Below are 7083 nucleotides of genomic sequence, written 5' to 3'. Positions count from 1 at the left end.
GGAGTGGAACAGGGACCAGAAGGTGGCCAGGAATCAGGTGAAGAGAATTTTCCTTTCTCCTTCCAGATCCAGGGTCCATCCTTCCAATCTTACCCTTTCATAGCCAGTTAAGATGAGCAGTTTTATGTAAAACAAAAAGGATTATCTAATGTTCTACCTGATAAGGAAATAAGGTGAAATGGATATTCTCAAAGTCCTTCTCCTACCGTCCTTCACTCTTTGTCCTTTTCCATATGTCACTCCAATTCTCTCTTTTTTTTTTAAGTTTTTTTTTCTTGTGAGAGAGAGAGAGAGAGAGAGAACAAGCAGGGGAGGAGCAGAGAGGAGAGACAGAATCCCAACCAGGCTCCACGCCATCAGGGCAGAGCCCAGTGTGGGGCTCAAACCCACAAACCACGAGATCATGACCCAAGCTGAGACCAAGAGTCGAACACTTAACTGGCCAAGCCACCCAAGTTCTTCTCTAAATCTTTTTTGGATGTAGTGTATTTCACATTTTAAAAGTTTATTTTTAACATAGTCAAAACTGAAGTCATGAAAGGCAAACAACTCAGCCCACCCCATGTCCTGGTTGTTCCCCATGCAGAGGCCTCAGAGGTCCTCAGATCTGCAAATGGTGGACACTCAAAGCGATAATGATTCGGAGCCTGAAGGGGCTGCTCCATTGGGTGGGTGAGGTAGTGAGGTACAGAATGTGGGGGCCAGAGCAGGTGGAGACGGAACAGGGTGGGTGGGGAGGGCAGTAACCTCTCTCATCACCTCTTTGGAAACATCAAGTTGACGGTAGAGTTTGTCATGCTGTGGCCTGCCCTTGGGTTATGGTTCTCACCCAACTGTTCACGCACTGCTGCATGACCTTGGGCATGTGACTTCATTACACGGTGCCTCAGTTTCCCCTCCATAAAGTGGAGTCACGGGGCGGTCGTGGGTGGATGAATCCATCATTTGTTTAAGATTGTGGGAAGTTAGTGACCTGAGGGTCTCCATTTAAGTCATGAGCAAAGGGGTCTGTGAAGAAAATACAGCTCCTGACCATCATGTCTCTGTTTTCATAAGAAGAAACCCAGGCTGCAGAGTTTGGCAAGAAAGCTGGCATTTAATTCAATCAGGACTCAGACTTAGGCCTTCCGTTTCCAGATGCTGTTCTCTTGCCATGATAACCACGCTGCGTTTTGTTTAAATCATTATAAATCCTACCCAGGGGCTCCCCCAAGCTTCCAGTTCCTCCTTCTGTTCTGTTTTGAACACAGTGCACAGCCCTTGAATTTTAAAATTATCCACGAGCCTTCTACCCAAAGGACACACAGTCCTCATACACGCAGCAGCTGGTCACGGCTAGTTTAGTTTGAGCAGATGCGTGAATCCCATAATCGGGGCCAGATGTTAATCTGTCTTTTCTGAAAAAGCTGCACAAAAGGGTGAGGCTCAATGCGGTGAAGGGGGAAACCCCTTATTGTGTAATTCTTTTGAAACGCCTGGGCAGGGTTTGAACATGTGATTCTACTTGAAATCTGACATTCGGGGAAACATGATTTTTGTCATAGCTGGTGATGACACCTTCACAACTGGAATGGACATCGCCTTTGTCCATGTGCTATGAGTAACTGTCCCCTCCTTGCCTCCCCAAGTCATGTTCAGTGGCAAGATAGCCCAGGATTGCCAAATCTGACCCCCACCAACAGTTTCCATATCTATGGTTTCATGCTCTCCAGCCAGGGCTCAACACACACGTGTGTTTGCATGGCATGGGGCTGGAAATGCTGACTCACGGGAGCCCATGGCCCAGATGGGCTGGCAAATGACGTGTCCTGGGGATGCTGGGGGCAACAAACGGTACAAAGAACATGAGGTCTGGAGCAAGAAGGTTGTTCATCAGCTGTGGCCCATCTCCACGTAAAGCCCATGAGAAACACCTTTGCCATCTGCTCGTAAACTCCATCAAACTGGCTAACAAAGAGGTTATTTTTCATCACGGCACAAATGTGTAATTAACAATTGTGAAATACAATAGCATTGGCATCATCTCCCTGGGATTCCGGGAGGTCGGTTTCGTTACATTCATTTTACAGATGTGGGAACGGAGGCTTGGAGAGGTTAAAGCCCTATGTTCAAACTGGAGGGGCTTCTTTGGACTCAGCAGTGGCCTCTGATCTGTCCTGACCGTGGGCTTGGGGGTGGTCAAGGCCTCCAGGGCTCGGAGCCCAGAGCCACCCCCGCCTCAGACGAGGGGCTGGACGGGCTCTCAACACTGTCACCCTCATCTGCCCCATCCATCCTAGGCATTGCCATCAGTGGTACAGGTGTTCTTAGCCTTTCTGCCCTGGGGATGAAGTGAGTGCATCATCTCACGGACACAGCACCTTGGCCAGAGCTCTCAGACCCTGAGCAATCAGACTAGTATTTTTGATCAAATTTACATGAGCCTGGGCTTCTGCTTCCCCAATGTATGAACCCCATAAGACCCTCCAAGGGGAGCCCCAACAATTTAGTTAACTTTTATTCAGTCATTTTTATATTCACCCCTCCCCCAACCATTCATTCACAAGCAGCTCTTAAACGTCAACCACTAGGAACGTAGAGATCACAGAAAGCCAGATACTCTATGCTTTTCTAGGAGCCAGTTAAGTGAAGGAGCCCAGGAGTAACGACGTTAAGAGCAACTGAGTTCCGCGGCGCCTGGGTGGCGCAGTCAGTTAAGCGTCCGACTTCAGCCAGGTCACGATCTCGCTGTCTGTGAGTTCGAGCCCCGCGTCAGGCTCTGGGCTGATGGCTCAGAGCCTGGAGCCTGTTTCCGATTCTGTGTCTCCCTCTCTCTCTCTCTGCCCCTCCCCCGTTCATGCTCTGTCTCTCTCTGTCCCAAAAATAAATAAACGTTGAAAAAAAAAATTAAAAAAAAAAAAAAAGAGCAACTGAGTTCCATCTAGCACCAAGGCCTGGGTCCCAGTGCTACCCTTGCACCTGTGGCTGGCGTTTCTCCAATAGCTGTGCGTGACAGCGGTGGCATTGCAACAAGAGGTGACAAGGAATCAACCTTACCGGGCGCTGGGGTAGGTGTTGGGGGTCCACAAGTTCACCGAAATGTCTCTGAGCTCAACCCTGCAGCCGGGAATAAGACGATCCTCCGAACGCGTGTGTGCACACACACACACACTCATGCTTACATGCATCCTCGCACAAACACATATGCACACTCACACTTACACGTGTGCACACAGCACCCTCTGCTTGCCTCTGTCTCTGTCCCTCTTTCTGTTGGTCACCACGTCTCTTCTCTTCTCTATCGGCTTCCTGGGGCGGCTGTCACACAATACCCACCTTGGGAGGCTCAAACAAGGTAAATCCGTCATCTCCCACTTCTGGAGGACAGAAGTCCCCACGCAAGGTGGTGGGGGCAAGATTCCCTTCAGAGGACTATGAGGGAGGATCTGCTCCAGGCCTTGCTCCCTGTCTTGTCACTGGCCATCTTCCCCAGTGTCGCCATATTGCCTTCTCTCCCCACACGTTTCTGCCCACATTTCCTCTTCTATGCAGACAGTCCCACGGGATTAGGGCCCGTGACTTTAACTTGACTACCTCTGTAAAGACTCCATTTATAAGTAAGGTCCCATTCTGAGGTCCTGGGAGTGAGGACTTCAATATTTGAATTCTGCAAGAACATAGTTCAACCCATAACATCTGCCAACACTAAAGAAGTTAAAATCAGCAGAAGCAGACCTGGGGATGACGGTCTTTGCACGCGGACTTGGGCCAGTGGTAGAGGTACACTACAAATTCAAGGGCAACTATTACAAATATTTTAATTTTTTAAAGTTTATTTATTTTTATCTTGAGAGGGAGCACAAGCAAGGGAGGGGCAAAGAGAAGGAGAGACAGAATCCCAAGCAGGCTCTGCACCATAAGCACAGAGTCTGATGGGGGCTTGAACTTACAAACTGTGAGGTCATGACCCAAGCCGAGATCAAGAGTTGGACCCTTAACCAACCAAGCCACCCAGGTGCCCCAACTACTACAAATTATTGAAAGAAGTTTGCTTCCAAGAGAGAAGATAAAACAAAATCCTATAAATTGCTCAACTAAAACCACAGAATGCAGAAAAGGAGTTTAAAAAAAAAGAAACAGAACAAGGGTGACAAAGGAAAACAGTCAGAAATGTGATAGGTATCAACCCACAAATATTGATAATCACTTTAAATGTTAATGGTCTAAATATATGAATTAAAAGACAGAGACTGAATGGATAAACACACACACACACGCGCACACACACAAAACAAGACCCAACTCTATGTTATCTACAAGAAACTCACTTTCACTATAAAGACACAGATTAAGAGTACAGGGATAGAGAAAGGTATACCACAGTGACAGTAATTTTAAAAAGCTGGGATTACTGTATTAATGTCACACAAGCTGAATACAGAGCAAGGAAAATGACCAGGGGCTCAGGGGGAGGGAGGGAGGGAGGGAGGGAGGGAGGGAGGGAGGGAGGGAGGGAGGAATGAACAGGGGGAGCCCTGGGGGATTTTCAGGGCAGCAAAACTATTCTGTAGACTCTGGACCGGTACACTTATGACAGAGTGTATTTGTCGAACACCGGAGAATGCACAACACAGAGAGTGATTCCTAATGTAAGTTATGGACTTTAGATGATAATAATATACCAATGCTGCTTCATCACTAGTATGGATATACTACACTAATGCCAGTTGTCAACAGTAGGGGGTTCTTAACGAGGGAGGCAAGGGGGTATATGCGAACTCTCCATACGTTCCATTCCATTTTTCTTCAAACGTAAAATTAACTAAAAAAAGTAAAATCTAGGGGCACCTGGGTGGCTCAGCTGGTTAAGAGTCCGACCCTTGATTTCAAGATCTCACGGGTTGTGGGATCCGGCCCCTAGTCAGGCCATGTGCTGACAACACAGAACATGCTTGGGATTCTCTCTCTCTCTCCCTCTCTCTGCCCCTCCCCAATTATGCACAAATGCTCTCTTTCTCTCTCTCAAAATAAATAAATAATTTTTAAAAAGTCTACTTAAACAGCTCTCGCTTCAGACCATGGGCCACCTCCTCCCTCATCACCAAAACTGCTCAGAGTACTTGTTCTGTCCATCCAGAGGGCCCCCACAGCCTAAGCCTGGAACCCCTCAGGACACCTGACCAGCCTTACTGACTTCTGTCTTTCCCTCTCAGACAAGGAGAGTGGGAACGGCCTCTTCCATCAGGGTCCCAGGGGACGGACGAGGGGCTCGGAGCCGGACTCTGCTGCAGAGATACTGGGCCCCTCCAGGGGCCCACTTCCGAGGTGACTCGCTGGACTGGGGGCCCTCCCCCGGGCACCGCGGGAGACACGGCTGTGGATGGAGGGCCACACGAGGGAAACGGCCACTGCATCACCCTGTAGAAGCATTACCCCCTCGCAGGAGCACCAGGATTGGACAAGGACAGGCTGGCTGCACAGAACCCACGACATTGTAAGACCCTGCCAGTTCCTGATTTCTCCCCAGTTGTTAGGATTGGAATCCTGGTCCCTTAGTAGCTTTGGGGACAGACCCAGAGTGACCTGTTCGCTCACAGTGACCACAGAGAGGAGGGAGGGAGCCTCCGAGGAGGGAGATCCCTGGGACCTTTGCGGGCAGGACCAGGAGTCCCTGGAGCAGAGGGAAACTTCAAGTCAGGACAGTGGGCCTCGCCCGGGAACCTGACACTCTGCCCCGACTTCCCCGGTGCACAGAGAGGGGACCCTGCCTGGCTCTGCTTTGACCGCCTAGGTTTGCCGTCGGGCCAGATGGGCCGAGCTCCTGGCTGGGATCCGCCCTTCCCGCCTCCCCCGGTGCTTGTGTAAGTGAGACCACGTTCTATGTCAGCAAAGTCAGGCAGAGCTGTTTTCTAGAAACTGGTTGGCCTCCCCTCCCCCAGCCCAACCCACGTGCCCCGGTTGCCGAGCACTTGTTTACCTTAGAGACGGAACTCTCCCGAGTGGTCAGTTGGGAACCACAGGACGCTGGCCCTCAGAGGCAGTGCTGTGGTCGGAGGCCGAGCTGTGGAGGCCCGCGCAGCCACGCAGGGCCCGCCGTCGGCCACGGGATGCGCGTTTCAGCTGGTCCTGAAGCACCTGTGCGGTGCGGGGAGAGGACTTCTGGAAGCCTGAGACACCCCGTGTTTCCCGGGGCCGTGCTGGCATGCGCTGTGGTGCTGGTTCTGACAGTGAGGAGACAACACAGTCCCAGAAGCGCGAAGACACTGGGCGAGAGGTGTCCAGCCCGCGGTGAGGCCTGCGGAGGACGCCGTGAGAGCCCTGGCCCAGCCTCACGGGCCGATGACGCCCTCGGGCCGCCCCCGCTCACCTCACAAATCCCGTGCTCCTCGGCGACGGGCATACACCTGAGCAGCGCCTCACTGCGGGACTCTGTTGGCTTTGTGAAACAGGCACACGCGAGCCAGCCTCCTACACTTCCCCAAGTCACTGATGAAAACGCCATCTTGAGGGCCTCGGAGAAGGATGGAGAACAAGGTCAGAAGGAAATAACGCATGATCGGGGCGAAAACCCTCATTGTCCAGAAAGTCCGGAAACGCTCAACCAAGAAATTTCGAGACGGAGGCAGAGAGGTCAGGAAAGGGAGGGGGACGAAAGGCTGGAGCGCGCGAAGGCACGCGGGGAGCAGGGCCCGAAAGATCAAGCAGGCCCGTCACGGCCTGGGGCTGAGCACCTGCTGCGGGCCATCCCCTCGCCTGACCTCCCTGGAGAAGACGGGGCCGCCGGGAGCGGGGACGTCGAGCACAGGGGGTCGGCGGGGAATGACCATCGTCCCCTGCAGCGGGCAGCAGGTGATCTGAAGGATGTCGCTGGTGATGCTGGCGTCGCTGTGTCCCCTCGGGGTCCCGAAGGGGGGCATCGAGACACAGCCAGACAGCGGCGGGAAGACCAGCACCTGACCGTAGAGCCAACAGGACAGGCAAACAGTCTCCGAACCCAGGAAGCCGCCCTGCAGCGTGAAAATTCCCAGCTTGAGAGTGAGATCCAGCAGCTGAAGCTCCAACTTCAGAGCCTGCAGGATGCACGGGACGAGCACATCCTTCAGC

The sequence above is a fragment of the Felis catus genome, chromosome C2, assembly GCF_018350175.1.
Source record: "Felis catus isolate Fca126 chromosome C2, F.catus_Fca126_mat1.0, whole genome shotgun sequence".
NCBI lineage: Eukaryota > Metazoa > Chordata > Mammalia > Carnivora > Felidae > Felis > Felis catus.
The sequence above is the reverse complement of the archived record's forward strand: the minus strand, read 5'-3'. Positions refer to the sequence as shown.